Genomic DNA, 17,303 nt, shown 5'->3' on the forward strand with positions numbered 1-17,303 from the left:
CCGGATCCATGTAAGGAGTAACTGATGAGCTATCGAGCGTGTTGTGCAAGCCATTATAATTAGCTTGTTCTATTCAGTCTGCACTGACTATGGGATAAGAATAAACACCCTGTATTCTCTGCAGCAGGTTTTCATGTGAATCAGAAAGTTCCAAAGGCGGCGCTTCCAACGAGGGTACAGCCGTATGAGCACTTCGGAAAGAGTCCCGCGGACAGCGTTTTTCAGACGCTCGCCAAAAGGGCTTCAACCGACTCGATTTTCTCGTTTTATACACGACATACCAGAATGAACCTTTCTGGAGAGGTTATTGAGTGGTTCGGGAATTGATTGAACAGCGTTCCAAAAATCCATACTTTTGTCCCATATCCCCTCCTAAATGGCAACAGCACCACTTCTTGAGAATTCGGCGATATTAAGGGATTAAATTCAAATCTGTGTAGGCTGCAGGTGAAAGGCGCCAAGTGTTTCTGCTGTAGCGTGTAAAATAGTGGCCTAATCAATAATTAAAATTCAGGCTTATTTTTTGACAGCACCGGAAGAGTGAGGGGAAGCTTGGTGTGACGTCGCGGAGGTAAAATTTCATATCTTCACGGCTCTCAACCACACCGTGCCGTGCCTCGTTTGTTGCTGCCAAACAGCGCTCGGTTGGCTCTGCCTTCGGTGGCTTTGGATTTTTAAGAGCGAAAGCTCTATTGCTGAAGTACAAACCCAGAAAACGGCTGGTTTCCTTACTTTCACTTCAAGCTCAGCCTCGGTAAGGTCAGGTCCCCGCTCGGAGCGACTGGCGCAAGCTCGAAGGAGCAAGAAGATTGTGCGGCCAATGGCGCGCCTTTCACGTCTGCAGGAGCGACCAGCGCCACTCAGTAGATGGCGCTGGCGGGCTCGCAACGGGTTCACGGAAACCGGCGCACACACGCCAAGCGGCGCGAACGGAAGGGCGATGTCAATGCACGTTGAAGATCCCCAGGTGGTCCAAATTATTCCGGAGCTCTCCACTACGGCACCTCTTTCTCTCTTTTTTTCTTTCACTCCCTCCTTTATCCCTTCCCTTACGGCGTGGTTCGGGTGTCCGCCGAGATATATGAGACAGTTACTGCGTCATTTACTTTCCTCAAAATCCAAAAACCAACCTAAAAAACCCACGTGGAAAAAAAAGCGAAGCCTCTGGAAACCAATGGTCTCGTCCTTTGACAAACCAAGCAAAACCGTGCTATCGCTAGACAAACTTGGTTTAGGCGCATTCAACCACTGCTAATTTTTTACTGCTGGGAAGACCGACAAGGTCTGGTACAGCGAGCTCAACGGGCGGCAGTGGCCAGCGGAGCCCTGGACGGCAACCGACCACTGGTTAAAAGAGGACGAGCTCGACAGAGGAGACTCCTAGGTGGGAATACAACCAAAGAGAGAACACCTGTGAAGATGCCCTAAACCGCAAAGTACAATAAAGTTTTCTGCTCCTTCTCCTCTTCCTTTCTTTCAAAGCAAGCGTATATGCCTTGTAAATGTGTTCCGCCAACCGGTATCATTGAAGCCGGTATAAGGGAAGCATCGGCTGATTTATTGGCAGTTGTGCCAGGCTCCGATGCTCTGCCTTGAGCCAGCCAGAGCAGACTCGCGGGAGGCCGGAGTCCAACCAGGAAGCTCCTCGGTGCCGCCTGTGCTGTGAGCAGCGACCTGTGCTGCTGCTACAAATTCAACAGGTACCGTCCATTGCATCATCATGCACCCCCGCTTGGTGCTGTGCACTGCGTAGAAGCTTGAAGGCTGTAGCATTTTTAATCTATTACCTAACCATTTGAAATGCTAGCCCAAAAGGACTTCGCGTGCTTTTCATGCAAGTTTCACACATTGGACCCCATTCAAGCTCGTGAGTTTCTAAAACCTAGGCCGTTTCCCTTTAAAGAAAATAGTTCGAATCGCAACAAAACGAGGATCACATACACTTCATCCGGCTGACTGCCAAAAATAGATTTGCCTTAAAGTGTCTTAGGGTACAGTCTTGGTCAAAAGTCTTAAGGCCAAAGGCTTTTCGCTTCAGCCGCATAACAGAGCCACGAGGCCACCATTAAAGATAGAATGACGGTGAAATCCTGGCAGAATGTTTCTTTTGGCTGTAGAGAATCTTCCTTCTTGACGCAACATTCTAGGAGCATTCATTTCGCTGCAGCTGAACGCTGTGGCCTGAAGACTTTTGACCAAGACTGTACATGCGTTAAGCGTACCTCAAATATTCCCTGAATTGGTGCACTAGTGTGGGCGACCAGAATGCTTCTGCGAGATTTCACGAGCATTACGTATTCGTTTTGTGGACAGGTCGTAAAAAAAAGGCAATTTACGTATTTATGCTCCAGCAGGCAACGTCGTTCCTATTCCAGTAAAAGCCACTAACAACGCCTTTACCTTCCTTTACTTTGCCTTTAATTTCGTCGAAGACAAGTGACATACAGTGCGGAAAAGAAAAGTCGAAATATATTCTAGTTGACTATAAGTTGAAGTGACGCTCTCTTAGCGGAAACTGGCATCTGTACTGGTCGGGGTAGGAAGAGCATGACAGGAATTGATGCTATCAGGGGCGGAAGGAGGCTATGCTCAGCATCCGGTCTCTTTCCGGTGGGTGATTTACGCGCCGAAAAGCTACATTTACCGGTTGGGAGGTAAATAAGGCCGCTACAGCAGGTGGTGATAGTCTTTGAAGGAAACTTTCTTTTTTTTTGTCAGCAAAAAGGTCACAGTCACATCGTTTCGCCACACGTGGATGGCTTACCGTACAGGAAAGCCGTCGCTCACAATGCCTGCTCTGCTTCCGGGTCACACATGCCCAGGCGCACTTAGTCGTGTTTAAGCATACGGTGCTTGCGGGGTCGGCGCTGTGAGGCATCGAGAGAAGGTGAGCTTAACGCTGTCAGCGTTGCTTTTATTGCATCAACTTCGCGTCGGTGTGGAATGCGAAAAAAAAGCTCAGTACTATTTTGCTGTCTCCAGTGACAGGATGGCGTCTAAAGGTTTATGGTTTATAAGGGTTTAACGCCCCAAAGCGACTCAGGCCATTAGGGACGCTGTAGTGAAGGGCTCCAGAATATTCAACCACGTGGGGTTCATTAACGTGCATTGACATCGCACCAATCACGGTCCTCTAGCATTTCAGCTCCATCTCAATGCGACCATCATGGCTGACATCGAACGCACGTCTTTTGAGTCAGCAGCCGAGCGCCATAACCACTGAGCCACCGCGGCGGCTAACATCTAAAGGCTGATCGGCCTTTTCTAGAGAGGACCATGCACGCACACAGTATGGCGAGTCAGAGCAAGGTACAATACTCGCTCATGACTTCGAACTCACAATGCCGTCGGGCGCTGAGGACAAGGTCGCAGTATCGAAGCCCGAATTAATTACTCTTGGGGAGGAATCCAGAAACAGCCGTTCGCTGTTGCGAAGCGCCTTTTTTGTTCCTGTCTCTTTCGCGTCATCCTCAGAATAAACTTCAGCTATGAACCAACAAGCCCGACCAAACAAAAATACTGCTCGAGCTTATTGCAGTCTTGACGCTCCTGTTTCCAGCTGCTCACAACGCGTCCTGGAGTATGCTGCTGACGAATAATACGGCGCCTCCTCGCATTTGCGAGCCCTTTTCAGCATTCCGCGGGGCTTGGATGGGCATGAGCACGCTTTCATCAAGCGAATTCGCCTACACATGGCATACAACAGCACTCGGAAAATCCTGAATTCCAGTACGCCTAGCATGAACTGTTTATGAAGACTTGGAAGATATAACTTGTAGCGGTATTCAGTTTTCGTCCTCATGTAAGACATTGAAGACGAGGAAGGCTTGTGTCACGATTCTTGCCTTAGTTCGATCCCCCAGTGCCGCCGGGTACCCACCGGTGAGTGATACAATGGGCGCAAGCTTCCCATGGCCTGGTGCTCGGCTTCTTTAGAGTGGAATGCTTGGAAAATGGGTCTTTGACCCAACCTTGATTAGGCGAAAAACATCTTGCGTCATTGCGTCATCAAAATCATCAACTATTCTTGGCTTACCCTGATGAATGTTCTGCGACTATGGGGCAGCATGACCTTTCCGCTGCGCTCGACCAAGGCCTCTCTGAAACTCCTCGCAGCCATAGGAGTGGTCTGGTCCCTGTGAGTAATCAATCCTGTGAGTGTGAGTTTTGCGCATATGTATTATTGTTTTCATCACAAGTAGCCTGCCCGGCACACTACCAGGGAAACACTTCCGCGGGTTCGATCCCGGCCGCGGCGGTCGAATTTCTATGGAGGCGAAGTTCTAGAGGCCCGTGTACTGTGCGATGTCAGTGCACGTTAAAGAACCCCAGGTGGCCGAAATTTCCGGAGCCCTTCACTACGGCGTCCCTCATAGTAAACCAAACCAAACTTCCAGCGGCCTATTATAGCCTGTTATAAGCACCGCGGGCGCCTTGACTCGACAACAGTGCGACGTGAAAGAAAAAGAAATGACACACTCAGGGGGCGCACACAGCGAGCGAGTGAACGAATTACGCGCGTTCATTTCTTGATTGTTATTTGCCGTATGCCGCAAACATAAGTTATAGCGTAGGAAGTATGCCCCTGCAAGAATACGCCCTCAGCTTCCAACGACGTGCGCACTGCTTCCCTTGTCTTATCACTACCCATCGAGCGCTCTCTGAGCATCGCAAGGGGCCCACTCCGTCACGCTTGTTAATATCTGGGCATCTTTCGTACGAAGGTGCTTCACACTTCTCGCTATGACCCTGGATAAGCTCTCTCTTATTTCTTCCGCAAGGGAAAGACGACACTCTCCTCACTTACGAGAGCTTGGTATCTGCCAAAACCATCGAGCCGCATATTTGTTGGCTGTCTCGATCGTTCGTATCTTTGTGATGAAGGCACCGCGTTGATCTGGAGTCCGAAATCACGTTACGCTTTAGCTACTGCTGCTTTTCTCGACAGACAGCGAGAGGCTTCGGGGAGCGCGGCAGTCACTTCCTCATCGACGACATCCGCAACCATTTTTACCACAACAGTCACACTAGCTCGCTGCAGGTGAGAGGTTCTCAATTTCATTGTTCTTGTTCTTTGATCATATATTCGGCACCGGTCATATCTTCGGTAGCGAAAGCTACATTGGCCATGAACTCGCAGTTTCGCCGTGCTCGCATTCCCACCGTGGTCGCACCGCACCACGTCACCAACCACGTAACAACATCTAGCCAGACAACCAGACTAACCTGGACTTGCAATCAAGGTTAACCAAGGGTAACCAAGCTATGCCTTAGCTTTCGCTACGTAAGTCCTGGCATAGCCGAGCTAAGCCACTGCCATTTTTTTCCCCACAGCGCATCATGGCTTTCTTTCATGACTACATTTGTTTTTGTTTTGTTCAATTTAACATGGAATGTGTTGCGTGGCTAGTTCGCCAAAAATATTATTTACCTCACCAAAGTGCTTAAGCGAAGCGTAAGTAAACATGAAAAAGGGCGCTGTCTGAAAACGGGTGCGCTAGCTCGAAGGCAACGAGCACGACCCGAACAAACTGCGAACAAGCATGGCATCGGTGGGTTTAAGGGAGTGCTTCGATCTCTCGTTAGTGGCGTGGAAGGCGAGTGGATTATAGCGGCCAGTCGCCTCATCCTAATCGTACTGAGGAACCACATCGATGACTTTGCGCGCCAAAATCATCGCCTTGTTTGTAGGAACATCAGGATTGCAGCGTGAGCCACACCAGATCGCTGATATGATGAAAAGCCTCTGTAGAGAGCTCGACGTGGTGGAAGGCCATTGAACATGTACCACCGGCTATTCTGAAAGGTTTGTGCACCTACTTGGAGCACTTATACTCTGGTATGAGCAAGTCGCCTTGCGGTTTTCCCCAACTGTCTCTACGCGGATAAATGTTCAATTCGGCTTTTCTCAAACACTTGATTAGTGAAACCCTGATTTTATCGACAGTATGCTACGCTAGCCTTATTAGAGGAGCATGACATGATAGCATGAGGAATGGTGAACTCGCTGTGCTCACCGTAAAAGCTGCAGTTTCTGTAAACCAATTACGAAAACACGCTTTTGACGTTTTCTGTTGTTGTCAAACCCTGGCGGCATTGAATCTCGCGGCACTCTGTGGAAAAAGTGGTTCTCATATAGGTTTGTTTAAAATTCAGTGGTATGCACGATAAAGAAAAATTACTGTTTATCGAGGGTAGCGTATACTGGAGTCCTTTTGCGCTCGTGCTGCTTTACAAGGACAAATTGTGCGTTATGACCCACAGTTGCATGTTGTGTGAGCCCAGTGAGCTTGATAAAGGCAGGCAGCATAGGAAAAAGATGCGTGGGCAGTTTGAAACCTCCATTTGCATGCACGCAGGTGCAAGCAAGAACGTATTTAAAGGGAAGTGGGGTGTAATAGAAGACGCACTAGAAAAACGCAGCAGGAAATTTCCTGTTGTCCCAACAAATCTTCTTTGGTATTTTTGGGACCTCAGAACAGAATTTTTAGTAAAGATAGCATTTCCTGTTGTATTGTTCAATCTCCTGTCGTAAAGAAAGATTCAGTAATGTCGCAAAAACAAACAACTTGGCAATAGTACGAAAAAATCTTTCGTCAGGACAAGACGACAAAAATTTCTGTTGTATTTAGGGACCAGCTTCACCGTATTTTTCGACTAGGGAGGTTGAGAAAGCAAGACAAACATAAGGCCAGAAGATAACACCTACTAATGCGATACTTGCGTCTGCTCCTCTAAATGACTCATCACCTACTTACCCTCAGTTACTTCGGCTTAGTCCTGCACACACTGCCAACTTTGACGTAAACGTCTTGCAGAGCGAATCACTGTAAGCCGCTCGAGCGCTCTAAAATCGTAATGCTACTTAAGCTTTAGTTATAGCAATGCCAACAAAGCCGAGCTAATGCTGAAAGCTCGAGGATAAGTTCAGTTGACAAGGACGCCATGCGTGAAAAACGAAAGCACGTTCCAAACATAATCATGGGGCTTTAAATCAAAGATCAGAATGTAACTCTATGCTTACCAGGAGGAAAGAAGTCATCATCAGTGGAAGTGCTTTGAAGAAACGGTAACGGTCGCGGTCACTTTTTTTTTCCTGTCCTTAGGTTTTTTAACCATTGCGCCCTCCTGAGCGCTTCGTCCGATTCTCTCGGGAAGCGATAAAATGATAAAATGAACTCTCCAGCGATAATACATAAAAACTGAAGGGAGCAAAATTCTTTCCACGTTCGTTTTTCCGTTCACGTAGTGTCATTAGGACGAGCCCAGAGCGGAGTTGCTAGAGAGTTATAGCATATCGTTACCGTCTTTACGTTACCGTTTACCGGGCCCGGCAAGCGACGTCTGCGCATGCGCCGCCACTTACCGGTCCGCAAGCACTTTACGAATCTCTTTTAGCGTTGCGGAGAGTTAGCGTTCGTTCGTAAACAAACATGGCGGAGCCCTGCACGGCCGCTTCGGACCAAATACAGCACCGCCGCCGCGTTCTTCGGCGCCATTTCTCGCTATACATGAAGGCATTCGCTTTTAATTTGCAAACTCTCACTCATACGTTGAGGTTTGAGTAACAACTAGGCCATGTTTTTGAGATTATTTGCCGATTTTTGAGCAGTTAAGCCTGACTATATGTCGTGCACATAGCCAAACAGCAACGACTACACTGCAGTTCTTCAGTTTTGTGCCCGATTTAACAATTTTTATATTTTCAACATTTTTTCCTCGATAAAAAAAAAGACTGGTAATTCTCTTGGTATATTGATCAGTAATTGCGGAAAATAAAAAGTTTCTCCGGCCTGGAGTTGGCGCGCTTTAACTTACTGCCAGTAGATGGCGCCACAGTGTTCACATCCAAACTTTAAGAAGCTACGATGCGGCACGGCAAACAGGTGTCGTAGTTGTGCTTTTTTACAGCGCTCGCAACGAAAGCTTGCTAAAAACGTCTAATTGAAGCTTACTGAGGTCTACGTAGTGAAACTGTCTACTGGCCAGGGTAGGCAAACGTGTCTAGCTTTACGGGCACATTTGAAAAGCCGCTGAGTCGGCTGTTAGCTGAAGTGTATTCTGTACGTCTTTATATGCAGAGAAAAAGATTATTAAAGTGTAGCATTTCCCTTCATAGAAATGACTTCTAAGCATCCGTATTTTTTTTATCATTAAAAGCTGGGCATCTGCCATCATCATCACTCGTTTTAGCCTTACGGTGACTTGTTACGGGAGAGACAGTACGCTAAAACGTATTCTGGAGTGCGCCGCGCTAACCGGAAAATCTGGCGTCCGGTAACACGGTAAACGGTAACGTAAACACGGTAACGATATGCTATAACTCTCTGCTGTTTATGGTTTAGGAGGCTTAACGACCTATGCGACAGGCTCTGAGGTACGCCGTATTGCAGGGCTCCGGAACTTCCTTCCATCTGGGGTTCTTTAACGGGCACTGACATCGTACATTACACAGGCCTGTAGAATTTCGCTTCCATCGAAATGCGACAGCCGCGGGTGGGATCGAACCTGCATCCTTCGGGTCAGCAGCCCAGCAACATAGCCACTGAGCCACCGCTGCGACAGAGATGCTGTTTAACGACGCTCGAGTAACCGAAACCTACAAACTAAACATTGGACAGAATGGCCTCTATGGTTAGGTTTTGATGACTTATAATGTCCCTCTGTAAACTTACCCTCCAGCTTTCGGTATTAGCTCAGCTTTATTGACGAGTAAGCCATAGGGCTAACATTTTAACGCGCTCGAGCGGCTTACAGTGAATCACTCTGCAAGCCGTACGCTACTGTGCTGGACCTGAATCATCGCTTTCTCATGCCTGCCGCTGGAATAATCTGGAGATGCGAATAAAAAAGTTTTGCAGGCCATAACTTAACCATATGTTATCGCCACCCAAGTTGCAACAAGTTTCCTGAACTCAGACTTCACCCTTCTTCCTATCGGTCACCAATTTCAGGAGATATTACAAGACACGCTCATCGAGCTTTCTGTACACCATATTTCGCGTCAACCGATTGTAAAAGCTTTAGGTTTGCAATGCACCATAAATAACTCAATGTTTTAACCAAGTCATATCAGTCCCGCAGAATGTAGTCTCGGTATAGATTCCTTTGCTATGTTTCGTGTCACTTTGGTGCACTCTTTATTGCTCTTTTTTTGTGTACTGCCCTTTCACCTAAACGTAACTGTGGTCGGCAGTGTGTACACCTACAGCTAGAAATGTATGGAAGGAAACGTTGATGAAAACAGTTATTTCATCGCCGTATTTCCGTGGATTTTGTAAAAAACACGTAGAACCATAACTGTCGCTTTGAGAATTAGGCAGCAGTGCACCATTTTTTCTCTAGCGTGGAACTTGCAGATAAATTAAATTTATTCGACGAAATCTCCTTCCAAATTCTTCTGACGACAGGCGCACGTCCACAAATATCTTAAGCCTGAACGATAATGGTACTACGGGCACAAATCTAGGTGCTCTCAAGAATGCGTCGTCCACAATAACGTGATGCTTGTGAGCTCGGAAATATGTGCAGGTACAACGATGTGGCGTAAAGGTACAATCAGCGCTGTCACCATTCGCTGTTGGAAGGCAAATCTTAGAACTCTTCAACAGGAGCCGGCGGTAAAAAACCCTGCGTCGAATCATATTCAATTCAATATTGGTGCAAAATTATAGAAGCGATGCACAGATACAGTCAACGCTGTCGCTTCTTCTCGCTCGTGGAACGCAAGACTTTGAACCGTTCCACAGGCTCTTGTGGAAGAAAACCCTGAGTCGATCGATACGAGCCTGGAAATAGATGCAAGTATGAAAAGTGGCGTACAAGCAAGATCAGCGGTGCCACTTCTCGCTGGTGGGAGGCAAAACTTGGGAATCTGCAACACGAGCTGGTAGCGCGAAATTATGAGTCGATAATAGCTTGGAAATGTTTGAAAATATGAGGAGGCGGCGCACAGGTAGAATTGTGTTACTTCTCGCTGGTGAGAGGAAAGACTTGGCACTCAGCAGAAGCCAGTAGCACAAAAACCTTAAGTCGATGCATGTAAGCTTGGAAATGGGTGAAAAATATGAGAAGGCGGCGCACAAGTAGAAGCAGCGGTGCCACTTATCGCTGGTGAGAGGCAAGACTTGGGACTCTTAAACAGGAGCCGGTAGTACGGACACTGAGTCGACCCCTCTGAGCTCATTCATAAACGGGTGCTATTATGTGGAGGCGGTGACAGGCGCAATCAACCCCTGCGCTTTGCGCGGTGGGAGGTACTCTTCCACGAACGCGAGCGTAGTGTAAAAAGACTAAGAAGGAGATTAAGGAGATGATGTCAAATAGAGAGAAGAGATTAAAAACTTCTACCGGGGAAGCGAGACATGCTTAGCGCTTGATAGGGCTTTTTGAAGGTGGGTGGGAGAAGCCGTTTCTTTGCGGCGGAAGCAACCGTGCTAATGATCATGATGATGACAAGGAATTCAGTGCGTACTGAGAGTTGTTGCATCGTTGTCATTTTTGACCACTGGTAAAAAAATTTCCCTGAAACTAGGTGGATCGATCCTGTAATTTTGCTTGCGTAGGCTTCAGTATGAATTTTGCTTTTCTTCAGTATGAATTTACAGTCTATCTCGTCCTGGAAATTAGACGTATGGTTAAAACACATTGCAGGAAAGGCATATCGACTCCTAGGACTCATTCTAAAAACTGCGTGCACAAGACAAGGACGACGGAAGGAAACAACAACACGAGCGCTGTTGACGTTTCCACGAGTGTTGTCGTTTCCTTCCGCCGTCCTTGTCTTGTGTGCGCAGTTTTTAGAATGAGTACTTACCAATGCGCCCAGTCTTCGACTTTGGAGTCCTTGGACTAGATGAAAATATAAGTGTTCATACCAAAACACGTGTGCTGCGCTTACATTCTCCCTAAGTGTGAACGAATGAGCCCAGAAACAAGTGCTGTTCATTTTAGGATGGGCCGGTATCGGCCAGGCCCCTTGATTCCTGGGCGCTCTTCGGTCTTCGTCGGCTTCTGTCATTCTAGCTGGGCAGGGTGCCTGGCCTGAAATGGTGCTTCTTTCCCAGCTGGATAAGTCACGCTGAGCCCTCGTCGCTTTTGCTGCTTGATGCGCCGTACTACTATCGGACTTAACGGCCAGTTGGCCGCCTTTGCAGTCTTCTCAAATTCGTGTGCAGCTGCATAGAGCTGCAGTTTGGTGACATAGGTGAACCTTTCTATTCCTTGACTTGTACGGCGCTACTGACGCCGAGCGTTTGGGTGCGAAGAACGCACGAAAGAGAGACGTCGACGGCGACAATTTAGTCGCTATCATGCGCTATATATTGACTACGAAGCACAATGGGGACGCTGTAACGATGTCCGAGAGGTCTTAGGAGCCGGAGAAAAGAATCTGCTCTACTGTGCTAGCGTTGATTTTCTGCCAGATACCATTCGGATGGAAAAAAAATCGGAATGTGCGGCTTCTGTTTCGGCGTAGGTTTTGGCCTGGTTTTGGCACAATGTTCGCCTGAGGTTGACGAGATTGACACACCTAGGACCATTTGTTTCTTAATGGGTGAGTGCACATAAGTTTTTGAGCGCCTGAGCGCCAGCGGACAATTTCCCTTCGTAGTAAACGGCATCCACCGGCTTGGCGATCGCAATTTCGGTTTTAAAGCGTTCTTTTGTGGCAATAAAACTCGACGCCTCAACGCATTTGCTACATCGCACGGCAACGCCTAATTCTACAGGCTTCTGAACAGTGCACCTCTGCAGCTTCGTCCTTTCCCAACGTGCTCAGTTCTCATTTGTCGCATATGTTTTGCTTTTCGTCGGCACAAAAAAGAGGGTCGTTGGTGCTAAGTGGCCCTGTGTTCGAATGAATCACAATGTCAAAGTTTAATAGAACAATTTTTAAGCACAGGTTTATACGTGCGCACATCTGTCCTTCGAACTGCGCCGGAAAGCTTTTATGACTTCTTTGGAAGGCGGCCTGAGCTTGCAGCTGGTGGCCTGAGATTGTACCGTAGCGCCTGTTGTACTTCCTGTCGCTCGACTCAACGTAAAAGGTATTCCGGACAGCGTGGACGACTCCTGCGCTCCGAACTAAAAACAAGAACCAAGAACAGAGCTATGGACGGAAGCTGCCGCGTTTCTCCTCTCATCTTAAGCTTTCGCGGCAAAGGGGATGGGTGCACGGCAAGGTAGCTCAGGTACAGCCCTACAAATGTTTAATCATATCCCGAGAGCGTCAACCGCCCGGCGCAGCGCCACTGTAGTGAACCAGACGGGAAAGAGCGCAAAGGTTATGATATGAGCGAAACATTGCAGCAGGTACAAGCGTCGACTGCTGGGCTGTTATGCTTGGTGCGGAAAACCCCTGCCACGCATCGCTACCGCGCAGGGGAACTTCAAGCTGCTATGTCTGCTCGATTTCACCCGGCCGCTCCATACAGCGCGCTTTCTTACCTTGGAAAAAGCGCGCAGTTGCGATAAAATAGATAAAAGATTTGAGAAAAGAGTTGCAGTTGTTACGAATAAAAAAATACGACTACGCTCGCGCTCAAGTTCTATGCGCACAATGGATAAATTGGCACTGACGATGAAAAAACTGGAAGACGCTCATAACTGGTACCCTAGGTCAAATTTCAAACACAATCGAGTTTTTGCGCACGAGGTGGTGCTGGTGTCCACCCGCAAAAAACGGTGCCTTCCCACAATACTTCTTGCTTCGCAATGCTAAACGGGCACACATTTTTTTGTTGAAAAAATTAGGGCTGTATACTTGCAGAACCCGCGAAGCGGTGGTCATGCACATGCAGGAAGCAATCACGTTGTGATCGACGATCACATTTGGAGCGAAAGCTCCACTTCTCGCGTACAAGCCTTGAAGGTCACGTTACGGCGCAGACGTAACCTTAAACCGGCCTGAACGAAAAATTGTGGCGTAGGTAGAAATCGAACCCTGGCCTCCAGCATGCGAGATGGGGACGCTTCCACTCCGCCACGTCTGTTCTTTTTTTCTTTATTGCATGAAAATAGTGCCGAAAAGAAAGGTCTAAGCACGCTTACGCCACAAACCACCAGGCCACCATACCCCTGCATGAACCCTACTTCCAAAACATCAAAAGTCTGGGAGGCACACGCATGCATCCAGGTAGGGCAGCCAGCTAGGCGGTTCTTGCAGGCCAGCATGTACTCCCCGCACCAAAGGGCATTGTTCACGAAACAAAGATTTCGACGGCCGTGGTGATTCGGCGTGGGAGGACCGCCACGACTGTTCAGCTGTTGAAAGTGAATAAAGGCGCGTGTAGTGAATGTACAGATGTTTAATAAACGTATCTTTTAAACATGTACTGAGGCGTGCATGAATAATTTAATTATGAGCATGTAAATTGCAGATATCCCAATTAAGCGACTAGCGAAGTATACATTTCCGGTGATTTCCGGTGATACATTTCCGGGTGCCGCATGATGGCAACACGCAATGCACAGCCATGGTCCAGCAGTTGGCGCGCGTCTAGTGAATGCGCTCATGATGAAAATCGTGATATTGGAACGGATACTCTCCGAAAAGACGACGTGGAGGAATTCCCCTGTGTGTGCGTGCGATCCGCTTGGTGTTTGCTGCGATCTGTGCCCCGTGTTCCAGTCGTCCTTGTGCCTGCCTAGACTTCGGCCCACGTAACATCTTTGGTGGAGGTGCCGGGTAGACGATCTACACGCCACGCAGCTCCGAAGTGGTCGTCAGGCCGGGCCTACTACCATCATGGCTCCACCCGGCGAGCCACGAACCACTCCTGCTGCTCCATTCGTGGTCATGGCTCCTCCCCGTGACCCCGGTACCTTTTCTGGGAACGACGCCACACATGTCGACGACTGGCTCAGCCTATATTAACTAGTGAGCACCTATAACCGGTGCGTTCCCACCGTGATGCTAGCGAATGATATCTTCTATCTTATAGTGGCACGGCCCGGGTCTGGTACGAAACTCACGAAGACGAACTGACAATCTGGGACACATTTAAAGAAAAGCCCCGTACTTCGTTTGACAGTCCCGATGACCAGAAGCTCTCCGCGAGAAAGCAGCTCGCGTCGCGCGCCCAGTCGTCAACAGAAAGTTATGTCGCATATATTCAAGATGTCTTGGCGCTTTGCCACAAAGTTGACGCCGTCATGACCGAGTCCGACAATGCGGGCCATGCTCTAAAAGGGATTGCGGATGATGCTTTTAATTTAATTGTTTGCAAAGACAGTACTACAGTGGACACAATCATAAAAAATTGCCGTCTCTTCGAGCAGGTTAAAAGCCGCCGAATTCCACAGCAGTTCTCTCAGCTCCCTAATACGGCTGCCACCTCTTCCTGCGAGGAACAGCGATTACCGTCCCGCGTGTCCTCCGATGATGTCCCCGTCGCCGACGCTGTCACCCAGCTTTTTCGCCGTGAACTGAAAGCCCTTGCCCCTGTGATGCCCCGTCCGCCTGCATCTGATGACTCTCTACCCGCCATGTCGCTGATTCAGGCCGTCGTGCGGCAGGAACTCGCTAACCTGAACGTTCCGCCGGCAGTGTGCGCCGTCAGAACCGCGGACACCCCCCAGCCACCTCCCTCTGTTTTTCGCCGCTCCTATTCTCCGCCGCGTTACCGCAATCCCAATGAGTGGCGCACGGCAGACGACCGCCCCATCTGCTTCCGGTGCTCTCGCATTTTCCACAACGACCGACATTTTTATTTTATTTTTATTTTTTTATTCATACTGTCAGCCGTAAGGCCGTTACAGGGCGGATGCATACAACTCAAAAACTACACACAGCCACAAGCACAAAATTTACACAACTTATATGAAATCATCTTGCTAGAAGATAAAACCATTAGTGCGTCAGATAGGTAGGTGTTCATATTAATACGCTCGGTTTCAGACCACCGAGGATCGGAACTGCAGGTAAAGAACGTAATGATTGACAGCAATGCAAATGGTTTCTATAGGCTTAAATAACGGGACAGATAAGTTTCAAACTGGTGTAGATTGTCTGCTTGTAAAATGTCCTGAGGCAAGGAATTCCATTCAGCTATGGTTCTGGAGAGCGAGGAGTATTTAAAGGAACTGATTCGGGCCGTCATGGGTGTAACCTGATCTTTGTGAGATCTCACAGCTCTAGAGGAACGCTGTTTCAAGTAGTCGCTTGTGTTCATGGTGAATTTGTCATTATATAACAGATAAAACATTGTTAGTCTGGAAACCAAGATTGCCGCAGTCCTTGGCCTTCTCCACCCCGCAACGTCTTCCCCTCCTTCTATAGTCCCGCCTCGTCCCGCAACTTCTCGCCCCGAGCTCCGTCCGAACCGTCTGTAGCAGCCGTTCCCCCTCCACGCCGATTCTCCCGCTCTCCGTCGCCGCAGGGCCGCCGCTCTCGTTCCCCCCAGTCGCCTTCCAACAGCCGCTCCCACTTGGGAAACTAAATGATGCAGCCCCCGGAGGTGACGCTGCATCAACGACCCGGACCACAAATCCTCTTTCGACCACTCGACCGAACCTCCTGGACGTCACTATCGTCTGTGTTCCTGTGCGCGCCCTGATTGACACCGGTGCTCATGTATCAGTTCTGAGTGCTGCCCTCCGCCGTCGCCTCCGCAAAGTCCTCACGCCTGTATTGTCCCGTGTGCGTGTCGCGGATGGTGGCACGACTGCTGTCAACGGTATGTGTACCGCGCGCGTTACTATTGCCGGTCAAAGTATACCGGTTAAGTTCACATTCCGCCTTCATTGCATGCTCGGAGGGTGTCCTACACCTCGAACTTCCACTGCTGGATTCAGAACCAGTCGAAATATCACCGCGACTGTTCTGTACCGAATATGCTCGCCTGTCATCCCGAGTCGTCTCTTTCGTTCCACTGACCCTATCTCGCCCAGTTCGCGATGGCGACTATCTCGTTGCGTCCAATCTTGTCCTCCTGCTGGCCCGTAACGTTGCTCTACCTCATACCATCAGCGCCGTCCAAGCCAACGCCCTCTATCTGCCTTTCCTCATCTTCGGCGTCTCTTCCCAAGTGCTCCCGTCCGGCATCTGCGTGGCTACGCGGTCCCCTCTCGATCCTTGCCACGTCGCTAAGTTGTCCGCCACCCCTGTTCAAGACTCCGCCGCTCCGCGCCAGCAGTCTCCACTGTCGACAGACGCCTTCATGACACTGACGGCCAGCGGCCTCCGTCCCGACCAAACTGCCCAGTTACGTGCCCTTCTCGAATCTTTTTCGGATATTTTGTGTGAACAACACCGCGCTGGGTCAAACTCTCGCCGTCAGGCACTGCATTGAAACCGGCAATGCCCCTCCTATCTCGCCGCAGCCCCTACCGGGTCTCTCACGCCGAGCGTCAGGTTATCAATGCGGAAGTTAGCAAAATGCTCGCGAAAAACATTGTCTAACCCTCACACAGTCCCTGGGCCTCACCCGTTGTACTTCTCAACAAAAAGAATAGCTCCTGGCGCTTTTGCATTGATTATCGCTACGGGAATAAAATCACTGAAAAAGAACGTGTACCCCCGGCCACGTATCGATGACGCACTTGACCGCCTCCATGGTGCGAAGTTCTTCTCGTTCATAGATCTTCGCTCCGGCTACTGGAAAATTGCTGTAGATGACCAGGACAATGCGAAGACCGCCTTGGTGACCCCTGATGACCCTTATCAATTTAAAGTTATGCCTTTCGGATTATGCAACGCGCCAGCGACATTCGAACGCATGATGGATGCCCTTTTGCAAGGTTTTATGTGGTCCACCTGCATGTGCTATCTCGATGACGTCATTGTCCTTTTACCAACATTTTCCTCTCACCTCGCTGACCTTTCCCCGATCCTTTCCCCCTTTCGTCATTCTGGCCTGCAGCTCAACTTGTCTAAGTGCCGTATCGCACGTCGTCAGCTCACCATCTTGGGTCAGGTCGTCGACAACACGGTGGTGCACCCTGATTCTGATAAGACCCGAGCCGTCAAAGACTTTCCCCAGCCACGTTCTTGTAACAACAACCAAAGCTTCTTAGGGCTGTGCTCCTAGTTTCGTCGGTTCGTTGAAGGCTTCGCCGACATCGCCCGCCCCCTCACCGATCTCCTGAAAAAAGACGCCACCTTCATTTGGGGACCCGACCAAGCACAAGCGTTTTCCAACCTGATATTAAAACTTACTACCACGCCAATTCTGGCACACTTCAATGTGACCGCTCCCACTAAGTCCGCGCTGACGCCAGTGGCTACGGCATCGGCGCTATCTTCTCTCAGAGGCAATCCGGACAGCGCCGTGCCGTCGCCTACGCCAGCCGCCTCCTCT

The 17,303-nt window shown here is 49.2% G+C and overlaps 1 protein-coding gene across 5 annotated transcripts in view; it reads left to right on the forward strand.

The window, feature by feature from the left end:
- Window positions 1-2,751: 2,751 nt before the first annotated feature.
- The window catches only part of LOC144096627 (sodium-coupled monocarboxylate transporter 2-like), a 66,927-nt gene continuing 52,375 nt past the window's right edge, over window positions 2,752-17,303 (forward strand). For 3 of the 5 annotated variants that reach the window (XR_013306790.1, XM_077629447.1, XM_077629450.1), the window contains exons 1-2: window positions 2,752-2,887; window positions 4,949-5,041. The gene's annotated coding sequence lies outside the window, so the exon portion shown is untranslated. Of the gene's footprint in view, window positions 2,888-4,948; window positions 5,042-5,691; window positions 5,807-17,303 lie in introns of all 5 variants that reach the window. The other 2 variants (XM_077629448.1, XM_077629449.1) reach the window with 2 other exon arrangements.

This window comes from Amblyomma americanum, chromosome 7 (genome assembly GCF_052857255.1).
Source record: "Amblyomma americanum isolate KBUSLIRL-KWMA chromosome 7, ASM5285725v1, whole genome shotgun sequence".
In the NCBI taxonomy this organism is placed as follows: Eukaryota; Metazoa; Arthropoda; class Arachnida; order Ixodida; family Ixodidae; genus Amblyomma; species Amblyomma americanum.